This window comes from Passer domesticus, chromosome 5 (assembly GCF_036417665.1).
Source record: "Passer domesticus isolate bPasDom1 chromosome 5, bPasDom1.hap1, whole genome shotgun sequence".
Taxonomy (NCBI): domain Eukaryota; kingdom Metazoa; phylum Chordata; class Aves; order Passeriformes; family Passeridae; genus Passer; species Passer domesticus.
Window position 1 is genome coordinate 23,499,857 of NC_087478.1, and position 20,178 is coordinate 23,520,034.

Here is a 20,178-nt window from a genome sequence, read left to right on the forward strand (position 1 = left end):
GGTCACAATTAACATGGCCTTGCAAAACCCAGTGGTTTGAAATTCTTGTACCTTGTTGAAAATCTTCGTCTTCTTGAACAGCAGTATTGTTAGTCTGATCTCAGTTTATTTTTCAGAAGTCCAGTTTAGGTGCAATCCTGTAAAATATTTGGGATTTCTACTACTTTAAATTGTTCAAAGAAGCCATGGAATGAAGTTTAGGTCCTTAGAGTATCTGTTGGCTTATGGTGATGGCAGGAGAGTTGCTTCAGGAACCAAATAAGTTTATGGCAGTTTTGATGTAATACTGTCTTCTTAGTATGCTGCTCATGCCTGCTAATAATTGATTTTTTTTTCTTTTTTTTTTTTTTTCCCTTTCCTGTGAGATTAAAGATTGCTTTAGGGTTTCAAGTAACAACAGTTTGCTAGATGCAGTTCTGTTTGTTAATTGTTCTTACTTGGATATTTGGACTATGTTCAGACTGTTCCTAAATCCTTTATTTGGTCATCATTTCTGCTTTGGTTTGGCACTCTCAGTAAGTGATCTGAAATGGCACTTTGTCACTCATTCTGTGGCTGAGCAGTAGCTCTGCCCCAAACAGAAGGAAGGTGTAGCTGGTCACCTGTGTGTCTCCTGCTCCAGATTTGCAGAGGGAGCACTCAGTGTCATCAGCCAGATCACCTGCACAGAAATGTTGTGTGAGAATGAAGAAATCTTTCCTGTCTTCAGATTGTCCTGTCTGTATTCCTGCAGTGGCAGTTATTCTCACAGGACAAAAATTTTTAATTAGCTCTACTGTCTTGTAGAAACTGTCAAATCAATGCAGTCATGAATAAGACAGGACATCTACAAAATGCAGCTTTTTTTCGTGCTGTGTGATACATTTTCTAGTTCCCAATCCAACTGAAAGGGCTGGTTGTTTTGTTCCCTTCTCCTTGAAGGCCTGGAACTTTAAAGGTGGAAAGACAATATGCATTAATTACTTTAGAAGACAGAGGAGATGATCCAGGGGCTGGAGCACCTCCCCTATGAAGACAGACCAAAAGAGCTGGGCTTGGTTCAGCCTGGAAAAGGGAAGGCTTTGGGGAGACCTCACATGGCATTCCAGTATCTGAAGGGGGACAGATGTGACAGGACAAGGGAGACAGTGGTTTTAAACTGAAAAAGGGCAGGTTTAGGTTAGATGTAAGGAAGAATTTCTTTGCTCAGATGGAGGTGAGACAGAAACAGGTTGACCACAGGTTGAAGCTGTGGATACCCCACCCCTGGAAGTGTTCAAGATCAGTTTGGGTGGGACCCTGAGCTATCTGAAGTAGTAAATGGCATCCCTGCCATGGCAGGTGGCTTGGAACCCAGTTATCTTTAGTGTCCTTCCCAACCCAAACCATTCTATAATTTCCATGATTCTTACTTCTGCTTATTCTTTTTAATTTCTGGAAATCCATCCTGCAGCTAGTGTCCCCAAGAAAAAAGTAAAAAAGGATCTAAAAAATCCATTTATTTTGTTGCCAAAAATTGTCAATATTTCCACTAATTTTCAATTTCCACTAACATTTCAAGTCTCATAAAGGAGAATTTCTTTCTCCCCTTCTGTTCTTTAAGTCAAGAGTGTTTGCTGTTTCCCAGCCTTCCAACACAGATCCAAACATTTCTGCTTTTTCCTCTCTATCTGCAGTGAATATGGTACTTTAAGCATCTCTTCATGACATGCTGGTAAAAATTCTGTTGAGCCTGGTAAGATTGATAGAAAATTAGTATGTAGGTAAAATCTGTGTTAGGACAAAAAGAGCTAGGAGCCTCCTCCTGGAGAGAAGTCTTCCTACACTTGCCCTGCCAGCCCAGACACATGAATGAGGTCTTTCCAAGTTCTCTGGCTGGATTCCTCCTGGTGCTCCAGGCTGGGTGACACAGTTTGCAGAGACTCCTCTCTGCTGCTCTCACATTTTTAATTGCAGGCACTTCAGCCTGACCACAACAGCAGCAGAACTATTCTATCAGGAATAAAGCAATGGTCCAGAAAATGCCACAGGGAAGCAGCTGCAACAACATCAGTGGTGGTGTCCCAGGAGGGAAGGACCAGTTTTTCAGCAGGACGTGAGTCATATGCTTTTTGCTTCAAAGTACTTGTTTGAGAATATTGCCCACAGATTCTGCCGCTGACTTTACTTTCTTCATACTTCACAGTAAAATGTAATAGTAAAATATTCCCTAAACTCTTTGAGATTTTAATTAATGAGTTAGCCTTATGAAAGTAGAACAAATAAGCTGTTACAACTGTTTGTTCCAGTAAGATATTACTTTCCAGATGGGAGGCTCTCTGTTTAGTCCATAGCTTTAAAATCTCTCTTCTGGTAGAGAGATGCTGTGTGTAAATGCTGGCTTTTCTTTCCTTAGCATCAATGACTAGAAAAACCATTTAAAAAGGAGACTTCACAAAATTCCACCACAAAACCAGCAATAGCATCACACTCTTCCAGTCCCCCTGCAGAGCCATGCAGAACACAGCTGCTGCACATGTCCAGCTGCTGCCCTCTCTTCCACAGCAGATTTTTGGGTTTTCTCTTGACCAACTTATTGGAAAGGTCCTCTTGGGTATTTTTGTCATCAATGAACATAAATTTTAAAGGAATCAGCAGAAATAGTATCAGAAAAAATATTTGGAGCGGAGAAGGGAGAAACTTCTAGGCTGAAGATTAGCTTTGTCAGAAAGGGGTATATAGTCATGCATTGTAACTGCTGAAGAAATAGATAATATAGTTTCCTTATACAGCAGTGTAAATCAGAAGGTTTTCTGGCAGAGTCAGTGTCCCAGATTCAATAGCAGAATGCTAGTGGTTAACATTACTGTGGAGCAGACTAAAGTAAAACACATAAACTCTATGGAGAATCTTAATATACTGAGTTCTGGTCACATATTACATCTTAATATTTTGACTTATTGCCATTTTTAGCATTGATTGCTGTAAAACTAAAATTTTCTCACAAAAAAGATTAAATTAGCCTATTATATATGGCTGTTTGCTCTCTACCAGCTCACCCAAAATGTCTGCCAAATGAGGAGGAAGAGGAAATATTGCATTTCATTTTAAGCTGAATAAGTGAATTTTAAAACATTAAGATAATGGATGAGAATTTTCTGAGTGTGGGTCAAGTATATCAGTGTTATTTAGTCCAGTAATGAGTGATGGCAGAATTAACTGCATTTCATAACTTGTGTATCTGTGTCTATGTGTATCCATGAACACAGATCCTCTGTTGCAATTTTGAGAAATACATGGAATTCCTTCCTGCTTTAAAATTAGTGATGTCTGTGACACATTTATTTTCTAAGTACAGTATTACTCAAGGGCAATGTTTTGCTTTTGCTAAAGTGTGTGCACTTGCTTGCAACACGATCCCTGTCATTAGCAGTGGCTGGAGGCTCCATCTGTAGGAGCAGTGTGCCTGGACACCACTCTTCACTTTAACCACTTCCTTGTAAACACTCCAATGGCAGCAGAGGGGGGTTGATGATTTCCCTTAAAGAGCTCAGAATTACTGGTTTCTCACTTTGGTTTAGTGATATAAAAAAACAGAGTTATGGAAGACTCCAAGCAGTATTATCAGAAATAGCAGCATCTGTCTATCTGAAAGCACATGCCTTGCTCAGAGAATCATAGAATCATACACACATGGAATCATGGAATTACAGAATGGGTTGAAAGGGACCTTACACATCATCTAGTTCCCCTTTGCCATGGACACCTTCCACTAGAGGAGGTTGCTCTGAGTCCCCATCTAGCCTGGCCTTGAACATTGCAGGGATGGGTCATCCATAACTTTCCTGGGCAAATTATTCCATTGTCTCACCATCCTCTAAATAAGAATTTATTCTCCATATCTAATCTCAACCTGCCCTCTTTCAGCTTTAAGCCATTCTCCCCTGTCCTATCCCTACATGCCCTTGCTGGAAGTCCCTCTCCAGCTCTCTTGCAGGATCTATTTAGGGACTGGCAGTCTACTCTGAGGTCTCACTGAAGCCTTCTGTGCTCAAGGATGAACAGCTCCAACTCCCTCAGCCTATTTCCATATAGCACACTGCATGTATCAAGCTCAACTAAGCAGCCAAGTGAATGCTACTGTATATCTTGTCTATATTTGAACCTGCATTTCTGAAAAAATATACCACAAAGAGAGGCAGAACATACAACAGATACTCCTGGATATTATATTTTCATCAAGTCACCCAAATCCAAATTGGATTATAGACAAATGTGTTTACTAAATTAAGGAATTTCTTCTAATTTGGCAAATATAATCTGTAGTTTGCCGTTTTACCCTCCCTTTACTTCCATATTTCTTTCCTCTTAAACAGGAAATGGGAGCTGAAGTGGGCCACACCCCAGTGTTTTCAGCATATCCTGGTGACTGTACAGTTCCACTGATCTGGGGCACTGATGTGGCCGTGCTGCCATGCACAGCTGATATGGCCAGACACATGCCACCCCACTAAACCCCACACTGTTCAGCACCTGTTCCCACAATCCTCTTTACAGGTCTTAAATGTCTTTTCCAACACAAATAATTCTTTGATTCTGCAAATATGAATTGCTGTTGGAATTCTGTCACTGCTACTTAAGGGAAAAGGAAAGAGAAGAAAGCAAGACTATGTGAGGGAACATTTTACCAGCTTATAAAGGATGAGCTATCTGACAACTAGTTTATAGGCTGTCCTGGATTGCTGTTCCTCAGCTTCAATCAGTTTGAAGTGTTTACACAGTGCAGGTCACCAAATTGGATCAGATTGAGCCATTAGGCTTGGATCCCAGTCTGGAACATTTGAGAAGAAGATACTGGTGGGCTTTTAAAATCCTATCTCTTGGAAAGCCTTCAACAAGAGAAAGATTCTGTTCTACATTTTTTACATTTAGATCATATCTGGTGTTAGAAAGAGCCAATTTTAAAGACCCACTTGGTTTTCACACATGACACTTCATCAGTAATATCCCTTGCTCTCACAGCTTGCCTTCTAAAGGCTCTTTGCATATCTATCTCCCACGGGTCTCTCACATACCCAAATAGACCACTCGCAAAGAGGAAGGCACATCCAAGAACAAGCAATGCTAAAGGTCACTGCTTTTCCAGGCCTTGATTCAGAAAATTGTAATTTAGAAATATTTCAGATTCTGCAGCCTCCCATTTGAACTTTCTGAAGGAAACTTCAAGGAAATAAGATTTGGCACTGATAATAACATCAGACTGGTGGGCTGACATATGGACTTGCCACCCACTTTCTCATCAGCCTTCTCAGATGTCATGGGACCTGGTGGCAAGGGAATCAGTTGCTGGGGGCTGGGCAAGGCTGCTAACAATTCTCTGCTTAGTAACAGAGAAGATGAGAATTCTTGATTCCTTATTCTCAAGAGATATTGTTTATATCTTGGGAAGATCTGGAAGAGTGGACCAGAAATGATCTTTTGTGAAAAGTAATTTTTTTTATATCCTGATGGCCTCAGATGGCTGGTAACTGAGAATTTCCTCTGTGACTGTCACCACAAGGCCAATGACAAGCCAGCTTAGGATTTTGGTCAAGGGCATGAGGAGGACCCTGTCTTTTACCAGGCCATCTTGGCTTTGTTTTCAGGCCACACTGCTACAGCAGCTCACATTCTTCCTGCTGTGCTCTAAGAGCAACAGTAACTGTATGGAATAAATATGGTTAGTCCATTGTCCAGTTTCTCTAACAACCACAAGACAATAAGACTCGTCTGACTCTCATTAACAACGTGTTACACTTACCTTGACTGATCCAGCCTTTCTGGAAAAGGCACAATGTTCTTACAGATTGTTCACTGTGAATGAATATCATCAGGGACTTGGGGAGGGTAACTACTTTCACCCACATATTTGCAGTTGCATTCACAGGAAAGAGCCTCGTCTATAAAATCATAAGCCCATAAACACAAAATGAAGGATATGGTACTGTATAGTTGTCCAAGCGCCCTTTCAGTTGCTTTCTTCTTTGTTTTAGTTGAATGTTATTTTTGTACATTGGAGAATGTACTCTGAATTCTGTACTTCTCTTGAGGCCTTTGCTCTGTGAGCAGGTATGATGGCTTAGGATCTGAACTGAGCTAAAAGAAGACATTTGGTTTTCTTCTCATCATTACTAATCACTCTTCAATCAGTCATCACTAATGGAAAGAAACTCATGTAGGATGCTAGATCTGGAATCTCAAAGCCTGCAGTTTTGGTTGGCCTTGGTACATCTGTTCAGACCCTGTGGGACTGTTGTGTTTATAAGTCTACAAACACTCCAACATCAGCCCCTTGCTCCTACTGTAGAGTGTGTGCCCCCAGCATCTTCCCAGTTACTGGGTACTGTCACAGACATTTCTAACAAACATGAGGAAGGACATGAATGCAGCAGCTTTGCCTCTGAGGCACTGGCAAAAGTCGGGCAAACAGATGCTGGGCTCCCCTTGTACCATGCTAGTGGGAGCCAGGCAGCTCCAGGTGGGTGGGGAAGGAGCCATTCCCAAGGGACACAGGAGGGACAGAGACACCTGAGTCCCTCTTATGGATTATTAGAGATTAATATCAGGGCAAGTGATGTGATCGAGGTCTGAAGTCTTGCTTCTTGTAGCAGAAGCAGGATATTGTCATCAGCTGAGGGTGCAGAGCAGGAGTGGGCAGGTGCCCAGTCCTTAAGCGAGGAGGGAGCTTCTCCCAGTGCTGCTGCATCTGCTGCAGATTGATGGAAGACCTGTTCTTCAGTGAGGGACTCCAGGGAAAGTGTGCAGAGTCTTGCTATAAAAGCTCATTGAAAGGGGTGGGGATTTAGCCTGGTATAAAGCCGAGGAGTTGATTTTTTAATAGCTGAAATGTGATTGATTTGCAGCTGCAAGTTTTCCATGCAAAGCTAAGTAATGTCCACCTTAGAAATCCTGGAGCTGCAGTGTGTGGCAGTTTTTATAGCCTGTGAGATATGGAAATTAATTACAAACAGGGGTTGCAATTCTTTTAGGGTGGGGAAACACTCTTGTGTCAACATTTTGACTTGCAAATATTCTAAAATGTCTCACACCACAGAAGAACTAAATCTGATTTTTGCAGGCATATAATGACTTGTACTGATTAAAGAACACTGCTCATATCTGGGTCCAATAAAAGTAAGTGAACAAAGCAAATAGACATGCAAATAAAAAAGAGATCTGATATGGCTGGTGTAAAGTTTAATCCAAATAAGGCTATGAATGGGCTCTTCCTAGCGCTTCATTGACAATAAAAAATGCATTTAAGGCAGTAAATGTACAACAGCTGGCAAATATAATGTGCCAAGTCTTATTTTAGATTAGTAAGAGAAAACTGAGGCATATTAAACTTCTGCGGTGATTCCCAGGAGAGCCAGTTGGATTTTTAGAACTTCTTTCTGGTGCTACTAAATTAGTACCCTACTTTAGGGAACCTGTGGCCTTGAAAATGAAAGAATACACAGAAATTGTTGGATTGATGAAAACAAAGCAAAAATTAACCTGAGAAAGGCAAATAGCCCATCCCAGCCTCAGTACACTTAAAATGACTGAGAAGCAGGCAGGAAGGCAATTCATGATATAGCTCAACATCCTTGCACAGACAGGAGAGTGTCACAGTTTAATAGCCTCTGAAATGTTTTAATAAAATTTCTGCTTTTAAGTGCTACTTATCATCTGCTTGCAATGGCATGCATTTTAAGCAAGTTATAGGTTTTTAAATCTATATAAATGTTATAATACATATTTTTTAGTTTTAATTAAAAAAAAACCCAGATGAAAATAAACCCTGCAGAGAAAACAGAAAAAAAATATTTTTGTTTGTTTGTCTTTTTCACTAATAGAAATAGTAAAACAATTCAAGTTATAACTCAGTCACTACCAGCTAAATGGAAATGACTTTTTTAGAAATAAATTTAAATTTTTGCTGAGATGAGCAGTGTAGCTCAGCCTGGAAAGTGACCGAAGGGATGGGCCACGGGGTCACAGAATCACAGAATAGTCTGAGTTGAGAGACACCCACAAGGACCATTGAGTCCAACTCCTGACCTTGCACAGAACAGTCCTAAGTGTCACACCACAAGCCTGATGATGATATGATGATAATGCCAATTGTACCAAGCAATGGAGAAGTCCCTGTAAGATTTGTAATCAGGTTTGGTTGTGTACAACCTCCCTGAAGTCTACATGAAGGTGCTGCATGTAGAGGTAAGGAAGTTGCAGATTTTTCCATGCAATAGTTGTTATGTGTCCTGCAGCTAAGGGAAGCTCCTTGGGTGCAATCTCCAGTGTCTGGATCTGCAGGCTTAGGGCAGTCAGGCTGTGTGGTCACTCAGGGCTGGCTTTGCTTGAGATGCTGTAGAGAGGTGGTGGCCAAGGAGCTCCCTTGGTCCCCTTGGTGGCTGGTGCTACCTGGCACACTGTTCCACGCCTGGATTCTGCTCTGAGGTCTCACCTTCCTCTTGAGGGGTTTCTTGCCCTTGCTACTGTTTTTTGTATGGGTTCATCCCTCTAAACTTTATGGTTGTGCTCTTCAATTGTGCTTTAATTTTGCAATGAGTAAACAGCAACACTGGAAAATTTTCCTGGAGCAACCCTGACCTTGAAATTCTCCATCTCTTAACCTGGCAGGGCTGGATTTCACCCACCTCCTTTCAGCATGAATATGCCTTGCAATTCAAAGGGTTTTTAGACAGCAATATATGAATATAAAGTCTGGGTATCTTTGATTTTCTTTCCAATCTGAATGCACGGATATGTGCACAATAATGAATTGGGGCCCTAAGATATTTAAAAAGTGCTTAGAGAAAGGACTATATGTTTCTGATATAAATACAACACATGACATGCACATTATTTTATTTTATTTTTGTTATTTATTTCCTTTTTTTCAGCTTTACAAAGCAATAAACTCCTAACTGTAGAAATGTGGGCAGGAAATATAAAAATAAGATTCAATCTGAAGAGTGGGCTGATACATCAGATGAAAAAATAATTCAAAACATATATATTCAAGAAGAAAAATAAAAGATAATTGAAAAGCAGTAATATAGAAAAGACCTAAGGGTAGCATCAGACAGGAAATTACAAAGCTATTTCAAAAGCAATGTAATCATTACTTACATGAAATAATAATAATAATATTTTATCAATCTGACTGAAGATCTCAAAATGATTCATGGGTTTCATTCATTGCAATCATTTTTTCCATCACTGTGAAACATTGTTCTTCAAGGTGCTTTGTCTTACATTTAATATTTTTGCTCCTCTTAAAATGCATGTGATCATTTGTTATTATATCTTGCTGCTTGGGTTTCTGCTGCAGGATGGTGGGAGCCATGGCAGTGCTGCTGGAGGGGTGACAGCAGTTACTGAATTTTGTTTGTGTGTTCAGAGGAGCTGCTAGTGGGAATTACCCTTCCAGGGACTTCCCAGTTTCCTTTTAAAGCTGCCTCAGTTTTTCAGAAAGCATTCAGCTGGAGCTTTCCCTGGAAGCTCAGTGTCCTGTTCCTGCACACAGCTGTTCAGGGAGCCCTGAGGGAGAGGGGGTTTAATTGGCAGAGATTTTCAAGCAAATACTGGGCTGGTTTGGACACAAAATGGCTTGTGCCAGAACATTATGGGTTTACACTTGACAAAGTGTACACAGACAAGCTTTGAGCAATTTTATAGCACCTGGGTGATTCATGAATAGAACTCATTAATTAAAAGCTTAACAAAGGACCCATTTTTATTATGCATTTAAAAAAAAAGGCACTCCAATTTGTCTTTTTTTTGGAGGTGATGAACTTTTGTTTGGTATGCTTATTCTTAATTCAATTATCATAGAGCCCTGTTTGCCTATATGGATATCTAAATCAACGACTCAGAAAACAGCACCAGGGTTAGAGGGACAGTTACTACAGTTTCTCTCTGCTGCTTCCTGGGATTTCAGTTAAGGCATAAGAACACTTTTAAATGCCTTTACTTTCTACAGTCATTCATTTTATTCATAATAGTCAAATAGTATCCTGTTATCCTTCTCATCAGCACTCTATGATTTTATCAACTGGCCTGATTTAGCTTAAATGCATGAAAGTATATTGTAGAGCACACACAGAAATAAAACCTACTCACTTTCTCATGTGATTTTTTCTAGGATTCTTTATAAGCAGAGAAGAATAAGACAGAAAATATGACTCTTGAGGAAACACCCAGTGTTCAAAGACAACAGCTGCATGCACACTGCTACAACGTAGAGAAGAAGCTGTCAAATGGTTTATTCTGAGGAAAATGATTGTTCTGTGTATCCATAAAAAATGTAAGGAGAAAGATTTTCAAATACCTTTATGAGTATCTCATCATTCCTCTGCGGGTGTGTTCCTCTGTGTGTACCTACACACTGCTTTCCGTTTACGGGATGGGGATTTTCCAGAGGGTGGAATTCATCACTGAACTATTTGGATCCTGCAACTGCAGGTACAGCTTTGGATTTAGAAGCTGGAGAGAACCCAGATGCTTCCAGCTGTCCTCAATTCCTGCTCTCTGAATTGCTCTGGATGCCTACTGCAGCTCCTGCAGTTAACACATTGCCCTCCTTGATGTTTAGCAAAGGAAAAGGGCACAATCTTGGCCTGTGGGCTCTTCTGCTGGGCTTGCTTTGGAAGATAGAAAGAGTAGGAAAAGTTTTGTCTTGCATGTTGAAATAACAAGGCCTATAAGGCTTTTTGTGGCCTTATATAGAAATAGGGTTTTCTGGAGTGCTTGAAATGCACAAAATAGCTATGGAGACAGACTGGACTCTGAAATGGCTGGCCTTTTCTTCTGGAGGTCTTCCAGTGATCTGTCTAGTTCCTTTCTAACCCCCTGTAAACTTGTAGCTGCAGTAGCATTTTCATAGCTCAGGAAGGCATTTTCCTCTTCATCTTCTCTAACACTGGTGTCTGTAGGACAATTATCAAAACCCCACCAGTATTCTCTGTTCTCAAGCTGAATTCTGCTTGTCTATTTAAGTGTCTTTATTCCTGATACAGGAGATATTCCCTAAGGCTAGGATCATACATGTAGCATTTCTTTGCTTGTTTTCCAGTTCTCCTATACCTTTATAAGATTGGGAAATCAGAAGTGTCCACACCATTCAAGAAGTGGGCCCTGTAAGGTTTTATACCAGGGACACACAGAGCACTAAGATCACCTGAGTGCCCGTGCTCTGTGCAGGGGCACACCCTCTGCTGCTCAGGGAGCAATCTGGCAGGTCCAGAAAGGTGTTTAACCCATCTTCTTCTCACAGTGCCCTTGTATGGCAGGGTCACTGCTGCAGATCCTGCTCCAGGTTAAGCTCCACACTACAACCTAAAAAAAGAGAAGTATCCCTCATCTAAAGAAAGAACCATCATGAGGGAAAACACTATGTCTTTGAGAAAATTATTTGAAACCTGAGTTTGTGTGGTCAGATAAGTTCTAAATTTTCTAAACCATCCACAAAACCACTCACTTCTAACTTCCCTGTGGAAAATAAGTACTAGAACAAAATGAATTAAGAAAGTGAACTTGATAGTGTCATATTTTATGTCTTTATGTTTCCATGTGTGCATTTTTCTGTGGACCACAAACTATTCAGCAATTAATCACTTATCTTGACCTTAAATGTCTTTTACTGTAAGTTAACCTCTTTCAAGAAATACTGCACATTGAGCCTGCCTATTTGTTTTATTTTGTTGTTGTTGGTTTTTTGTTGTTGTTTTTATTTGTTAGTTTGTTTTTTAAATCTGTAGTGCAATTTACAGTGTGGTTGTACACTTTTAACATCATATCTGTCTATGTTAGGAGCTTACCTTTCCCCCAGATGGAGGTAATAGAAGCCTGTGGTGAAAGCTTTTAGCTGTCTTTCCATATAAAAATCAAATGCAGTTAACCACAGCAGAGAATCCAAGGCTGTGTAGACGTTAATATGCTTTAACAATTTTCTGTCATCCAAGGCTACTTACTATGTCTTTCCTCCTATGGTTGCCCATGAAAACTGCTTACGTGTCCTACCATAATTCCTGCTCATATTTATTATATGTTTTATCATCTCAGCTTTTATGGCTAGCAGCAATTCAGACAAAATTATTAATTTAAACACCTGATCCTATGATAAAACATTGGATCCTACTGAAGACTGTGCCCTTTGAAGCTATAAGGCTTCCCAAGATGGCAAAACAGAGGTGCTGTCTCTTCTCCCTTGTGACTTTGGATATACTCATCAGAATGCCCAACCGTTTTTTTTCCTCATTTTTCTATAGAACAAAAAACTAAGGATAATATATTTAAAAGTGGCTGTAAGTGGCATTTTGATGGTAGAAAAGCTTTTACCTTTTTATCAGTCCAGGAGGCCTTGCCTCTTCTCTTATCAAATTGTAAAGAGAAGCAAAATAATAGCGTTAATAATACCTGTCTTTATTAAACTCAGGTTGAAATAGCATAGTTTCATATTAATGTTATATAAATACCTAAGTTAATGGAATACCAGCTAGCAATGCAATGTGAAACACTTGGGAGTTTGGAGCCATTTCAGGGAAGTTCTAACATGGACCCTTGATGTGGAAGATGAAAAGCAGATTTTGAATTTTCCTGTTTAGCTGCCTAAACTCTGCCTAAACTGTGGATGCCCAAACACCACTGAATGCTGATTTTTTTTACTCCAAGGTTCCCCAGGGGCTTTCTGTGCAAATGCAAAACATCTTGGCATCTGTCTCAGGACTGAGCAATTACTAATTGAGAAATACCTAATGGTATTTCTCTGCTGGGTACTCTCAGGGGGTCATCTCTACAGCCAATCCATGTGTTATGTGAGACGGGAGAAGGCAGGAGTGCATTTTACCTTTATTCTTTAAACTGTGTTACTGCACAGAGGGGTGGGGTGAGGAAGGACTAAGAATCTGTGCAACACAGTGTGCTAGAAGCCATAAGGACCAGAAATTAGGTTTTCCCTCTTTCCTGCACTCTAGATGAGTCATCTTGCTGGCAGCTCATTTCCCTCTTTTCTCCTTTCTTTTCCCATGCCCGTCTCTGCTCCTGCCTGCTGCACTACAACTCTCCTTCTCACATAATTCTTTGTTACTGCTCTTTCATTATCAGCTCTCTACCATCAGGTCACTGCTTCGACCCTGCCTTCAGATCCCAAGCATTTGAGCAGTGGGATCTTAACATGCACACAGCTTTCACATCCAGACCTATGGGAGTATGAGGAGCCAATGAAAAAACTACAGTTAAGTCCCAATAAAACTCTGTGGACTCATGGGAAATGGAATTTGTCAGGGGTTTGTAACACGGTGTACTAGTGATTTTCTAAGGGACTTCAAAATGTACATCCTACCTCTTACCTTTCTGCTAAATTCAAGTCCCTCCTTCCTACCAAGCAAGCAGAAGAATTTCTCAATACAAATACCTTAAAAAATTCTTTAACATAGAGAGAACATGTATTTTCCCTTGACCTTATTCTGGACAACAACCACAGCTGGGATTTTAAAGCTTGCATGTGGAAAATTAAAAAAGGATCAAATTCCCTATTGACTTAAAAGTGCACAATAACTGCATCTGCTTAAGCTATTGGCAAAATTGGCCTCTCATATCTTCCTCAAAAATATTTCAAAATGATAACACTTTTTAATATAATTCTCAGTATAGTTAGTGAAAATGACTACTTGAATCATGTTGATTTAAGAAGTGTTTTTCACATAGCACTGGCTGTTACAAGTTTTTCTGTAATGGTGTGTAGCAACCTAACCGAGGCACTTTAGCACAAAATGTGTTCCAGACTCTCCCTATTGCTCACTTCTGAGTTTCAATCCATTGAATCATCTCACGTGGTATCAGGATGCATTTTTTGCAATCTTCATAACTTTGCCTACTGCTTTAACAGCATATGCCCCAGTACAGTTCAAGCTGTATGGAATTCAGGAATAGGTGGTAGGACAAGATGACCCATCAGAGATTTGTGCTGAGATTAGAAAAGCTGAGGTTGTGCAATGAATTTCTGTACAAAACTGTAAATACACAATAATAATTCAGCTGAAAATGCTGAAGTTTAAAAAAAGTAATTAAAAGGACATCTTCAAATCCAATGTGTATTTTTAAATTAGTAACACTTAAAAAAGCAGCAAAGAATAGTTGATTTTGAGAGGGTAAGGTGAACAGGGAGTGTACTGCTGTTCACTGGGGCAGTGTGAAGGTCTTTGGTGAATAGGTTTTGTTCCTTGCATGCCTCACTCAGCTGCTTTCCTGGTCTGGCATAAGTTAGCAGAAGTGGAGCTGCGTGCTTCGCTTCCTTTCCAAACATCTGCCCTCGAGGATGTTTGTGTTTGTGCCTGCCCCAGGAACGCGGGAGCACGGAGCTTCCAGCGCTGTCCCCTCCCGAATCCAAGCTGCTGTGGAGCAGCCATCTTCTCCCTGCCTTCCCCTCCTGCCCTCAGCGCTGGGGACCTGATAGCCCCAGTGGTGGCCTTGGCTGTGTTTTCCTGTCCCCTCCGGGCAGTCCTGGCCAGGCAGCAGGATCTCGCTTTGACTCAGAGGGAGAAGCTGGAAGGCAGAGCCTGTCCCTGCATGGGAAGAAGCTGCTGGCCCTGGCACATGTCAGCACAGCAGAGGTGTGCTGGCACTTGCACGAGATGCTTCTGGCTCCTTGTGAGGGCTTGCACCGGCATGGCCCATGAAGCAAGGTGTCCCAGCCCTGCAGGGAGGTCACAGAACAAATTCCTTCCTCCGGGGCACTTGCACAGCCCAGCCCAGTGTGCCAGCCCTGTGCTGCTACTAGGGAGTCAACAGACATTTTGCAATATCTGCTCTCAGTCCCAAACCTGGCAACACATTTTGTATACTGCAATCCAACAGCACTCGGCAAGCTGTGCCCTTGTCTGGCCAAGGCTTTCCCTAAAGAAGCTGGCTTTACGAAAATATTTGGGTGAACTTCTGCTATGGAGTTGGCCTTCAGTGGTGTCAGCTTTGTTTAAATGTAAGAATGTTATGAAGAGAGCATTGAAGAGCAAGGCTGGGCAGAGCTCTGGCGGCCAGGGGGTGTGAGGTGTGTACCAGGGATGCTGACGGGGAGGGAAGCAGTGGTGCTGCTGCTCTCTGCCTGTCCCCTCACAACCGCCGATACTTTGCTGCGTTTCCTTTCTGTTTGTTTTTCTGCTTCCCCTCTAAACTTTTTGCATCATGCTGGCTGCTTTCCCGAGCTGAGGCTCAGCACCTCGTTTGCTGCTGGAGTCCTCCCTCTGCCCTGGTGCACAGGCGTTAAGCTGTTGCCATGGGAAGGGGCTGTTTGTTACCTGTTGCACCAGGCTCCGAAGCTGGCGAGGACAGGTCCCGGTTAAATCAACACACTGCTGGAAAAGTGCGTGAACTTTTGTGATACACACACTGGGGGAAAAAAAAAAGAAGGCGGATTTTGGCAGCTTTGAATGCACTTGAACTGGGCAGTGCCCATACCACAGCTCTGACTAACCCGCTTGGCATGGCCAGGATCCCCAGGGCTGGGTTCTCCTTGGAGGTAAAGCGCAGCACTCTTGAAGCAAAAGTACCTAGGAGGTACTGGAGAAGGTGGTTCCAAATGGCAAAGGTCAGGCACCTGAGCAAAGCTTTTGTTCACCTCGTGGTTTTCAGAGTGTTGAGGAAAGCCCAGCTGGAGCCTGGCAATGCTCCCCGCCTCAGCCGCTGCAGCTGAGTGGGGAGCATGGGAGGAGGGAGATGCTGGGTGCAAAAACTCTGATCATGCTGAAATTTTACCATGGAAATTGACTTTGTGCAACTAATAGGAACAGGAAATACTTCTTGTTTTCTCTCAGGAGGGGAACATTAAGTAATGGCTTTATCTTAATTTGTCAGGCTTTGCCCTAGGGACCAAAATTAAATGGCTGGAAGCCAGCGGAGACTTGAGAACTGAAGCATTAACACTCCGATAAATAAAAAAGAATTCATTTTAATTAGTTTTCCAGCTGAAAAATAATGAAGCTCTTCATGCCAAAAAGCTGTAATGGAGTAATGGAAAGGCCTGTGCTTATACAATGGAGCCTGATTGCAATCTCAGGGCTCCATTTGTATTCATTTGTAGCATGAAACAAAGGAAGGTGTTTGGATTCTCTCTCTTTATATAAAGCCTCTGCTCCAGCACTCTGGGCTGGTCTTCAACCAGGCTTCCCACAGTCCTACTGCCAAATCTACAAAATTTTCCTGGCTGACATTCAGGAAAGTACTGCTCGGGCTGTAGGATGGAAAGTTAAAAGACTTTGCCTGGTTACTCTGAAACATACAAACAGTGCTTGACGTATGGCGCTGATTCATCCCGCACAGGCTGTCCCTGCTACATCCCAGGGGGATACAGCATTGTAAAGTTCCCTGAAAGCCTCTCACTCACTAGTGTTAGAATCTAGTGAGAGGAGTCATCTTAAACAATTTCAGGGACATTTTCCCTTGGAGGATTAGCAGCATGTAGCTGGACTCTGGCACTCCTCAGATCCAGGGTGGGATTAGCCTGGGATAAACAGCCCAGATGCATTTATAAAAAGCAGTGCTATGGTCAAAAATACCACTCGTTACTGTGACTAAGAGGCTGTCCTGACTGTTGGAGGAGTGATAGACACATCAGTGCTCAGAGCTCCTATTTCCCATTGCAGAGGGCTAGTGGAGCTTGAGTCACAAGCTCATATTTATTTACTGAACTGCTCTCCAATTAGTAACAACAACAACAACAACAACAACAATCTCTGTTCAGGAAAGCAAATAGAAAAGGAATAGGAAATGTCTCACTGCCATGAACAGTCTAACAGATATGCACCTTGTTTATAAAATCACATTGTCTCTGTGAAGTCAATGACCAGCTGGGCAAACACTCCCTGCCTTGCCCAGAGATCACCTCTTAGGAAGCAGGACTTGGAGGCTGATTCTGTGGCTGCCCTGCTGTGCTGGTGTCCAGTGGGGAGGTGCACAGAAGGAGCAGGGACAGCATGCCTACAGCTGCCTGCTTCTGAGGGTTTGTCCTGGAAGGATGACAAGGACTGTTCCACCCCCACCATGCAGCCACCTCCACAGAGGAAGCAATGAACACTGTGCTCTTTGCAGCACTCCTCCCAGCCAGGACAGCCTTGGTTCCTGCCATGTGCCTCAGCATTTCTGTTTGCTTCTCCATAAATGGCCTGGATATATAAAGGCAAGAATTTATCCTTTGCTCATCATTGCTTCAATTTACCTTCTGCCCACAAAGGGCTATGTTTTTCACACTCAAAAAGCACTTGTGTAGTCTATAGTCAAAATGACAATGAGAGGAACCCAGTGCAAAATCTGATGTTGTTCTTAACCAGGACCCCATGAGAAAGCACAATGCAAGGTGTTGTGCATAGTTGGAGTTAGAAAAATGTGAGTTAAGCAGCAAAAAACATCAGACTGGCTTAAAACTGAAGCAGTGCTAGGGTTTTTAAATTTTTTTTCAGCTGGCATTTTCAGGCTTTAGATCAAGTTGTCAGACCTCTCTGGTCTTAAACCTCCTCTTAAAAGTGAATTCAGAGTCTTATGGACAAACTACGTAATTCTGGAAGCTAGGACTCTCCAGATAAAAGTAAAAAAAAAAAAAAAGCTGACATGGAAGCACTGATGTCTGGAGCAATCACCCATTTTCAGTTTGTTAGGAGTCACTTTGGATTGATTTTCCCAGCTGCAAGCTATGATGGAGAACAAATACAACTTGTATACTGCCGGTCCCATGGCAAGGGAATAGAATCCCTCCTACATGAAGCTGCCATGTGCAGAAATCAAGCAGGAAGAGATAATCACCACTTGCTACAACAAGCAAAAGTCAGTCAATAACAATAAGTCAGTCAATAAAGAAACCCTCTAAAAGTTAGGAAAATAGAAAAAAAAAAGTATCATAGAATCATGGAACGGTTTGAGTTTGAAGGGACCTTAAGCACCATCTAGTTCCAACCCATCTACCTTGAGCAGGGATGCCACTCACTAGGCAAGGTTGCTCAAAGTCCCATCCAGCCTGGCCTTGAACTCTTCCAGAAATTGGGAATCCACAACTTCTCTTGGAAACCTATTCCAGTGCCTAACCACCCTCACAGTAAAGAATTTCTTCCTAATATGGAATTTAAACCTCTTTCAGTTCAAAGTCATTGCCCCTGCCCAATCACTACATGCCCATGTAAAAAGTCCCTCTCCATCTCTCCTGAAGGCCCTCTTTACATAGTGGAAAGTGCTCTAAGTTCTCTCTGGAGCTTTCTCTTCCTCAGGCTAAACAGTCCCAACTCTCTTGCCTTCATAGGAGAGGTGTTCCAGCCCTCTTTGTGGCCTCCTCTGCACTTGCTCTGACAGGTCCACATCTTTTTTAAGTTGGGGGCCCCAGGGCTGGATACAGCACTCCAGGTGGGGCCTCACAAGAGTGGAACAGGGGGACAGAATCCCAGAATCCTCAGTCTGCTGGCCACAATGCTTCTGGTGCAGACCAGGATATGGCTGGCATTCTGAACTGCTGCACGTTGCTGGGTCATGTTGAGCTTCTTGTCCTTCAACACTCCCAAGTCTTTCTCCTCAGGACTACTCTCAGTTCCTTCTCTGCTCAGCCTGTACCTGTGACTGGGATTGCACCAACCCAGGTGCCACACCTTACACTTGGCCTTGTTGATCTTCAGGATCTTCACATGGGACCACCTCTCAAGCCTATCCAGGTCTCTCTGCACAGCATCCTTTCCCTCCAGCATGTTGATAGCACCACACTGCTTGGTGTCATCAGCAAATTTACTGAGCAGGCACTCCATCCCACTGTCATGTCACCACCTAGGTGTTAAACAGTGCTGTAGTACCAATCCAAGAGACATGAGCAAAAGCAAATAAACAACTGTATTCATAAAGTCAAAAAAGGATGAGACATTAGTTTATAGCTTTACTGGGTCGCATTTAAGTTGGGTGTTTTATTTATTTATTGTGCAATATTGTTTGTGAGTGATGGCTGGTACCCAAAGTTTTGAACAAGCACCTTTCTGTTTAAAATCACAAAATATGAAAATAAAGGACTGAGCAGCTTTTAAAGGAATAATGAGCATTTAGGGACAGAAGAAAGCCCCAGAAAAACTGTCCTCCTTAACACAGGTTGAAGTGTTTTCTCTCATTGTTTTGCAACTGATCCTACAGTTTGTCTTTGGTTGAAGCATGTACTGAAAGGGATACAATCTTGATTACAGATGTAGACAGATAATTTATCACTTGACGTGATGACTTCTTTAAATAATTATGTGTCCTGATTTTAGACTATTTTTTTCAAAAGCTACATTTTTCTTTTGACTTGTCTGACCTTCTTCTGTTGGCTCTTGTTGTGTTTGGCCTCTTAGTACCAGGAATGTCTTTCAGTAAGATGTTTATGCCCATGTGTGGCAAAAACATGCTGTTTTTTCAAGGCTAGTGTTTTTCTCAGGGAAAAAAAATAGAAAATAAGTAATTTTGTAGTGGATTGAACTAACCTGTCATAAGGAGCCTTCTGTGTCATGTGTATGAATAATCACCTTCCTGCCACTTTCAGCTCTAGAAAATCTAAACCCTAAACCAACACAGAAGATGTGTATGGTTATTGTCCAGTCAGTGGAGATATCATTTAGAACCTGTGTCTTCCTGGATTGAAAACAGATTAAATACCTTCTACACGATAGAGATCTGTCGACCAAACTGCCTGCTTGTCAGCTGTCATAGAACCACAGAAGATGCTGAGTTGGGGTGGACTCACAAGAATCACCAAAGCTGAACTCCTGGCCCTGCACAGAACAACCCCAAGAATCACACCATGTGTCTGAGAGTGTTGTCCAAATACTTCTCAAGCTCTGTCAGGCTGGTGCTGTGACCACTTCCCTGGGGACCCTCTTCCAGTACTCAACCACCCTCTGGGTGAAAACCTTTTCTGGATATCCAGTTTAAACCCCTCCTGACTCAGCTTCATGCCTTTCCCTTGAGTCCTGTCACTGGTCATGAGAGTGAAGAGATTGGTACCTGCCCCTCCACTTCACCTTGTGAAGGCCTTGAAGACAGTAATGAGGCCTTCTGTAGGCTGAACAAACAAACAAAATTGTTGTGTTTAAGCAGACAGGTTTTTTTATAGTATTTCTGCAATTCAACCAATGTTCTCAAATCAAATGTTGCATGAAGCCTTGTTATTTTATATGTAGGTGTTTAACAACCCAGTATCAAGTA

The 20,178-nt window shown here is 42.0% G+C and overlaps 1 long non-coding RNA gene across 1 annotated transcript; it reads left to right on the forward strand.

The window, feature by feature from the left end:
* The first annotated feature begins 1,860 nt into the window (after positions 1 to 1,860).
* On the forward strand, positions 1,861 to 10,320 carry LOC135301286 (uncharacterized). The gene is made up of 2 exons (XR_010363025.1): positions 1,861 to 2,074; positions 10,130 to 10,320. It is a non-coding gene; the product is annotated as an uncharacterized LOC135301286 (long non-coding RNA).
* The last annotated feature ends 9,858 nt before the right edge of the window (positions 10,321 to 20,178 follow it).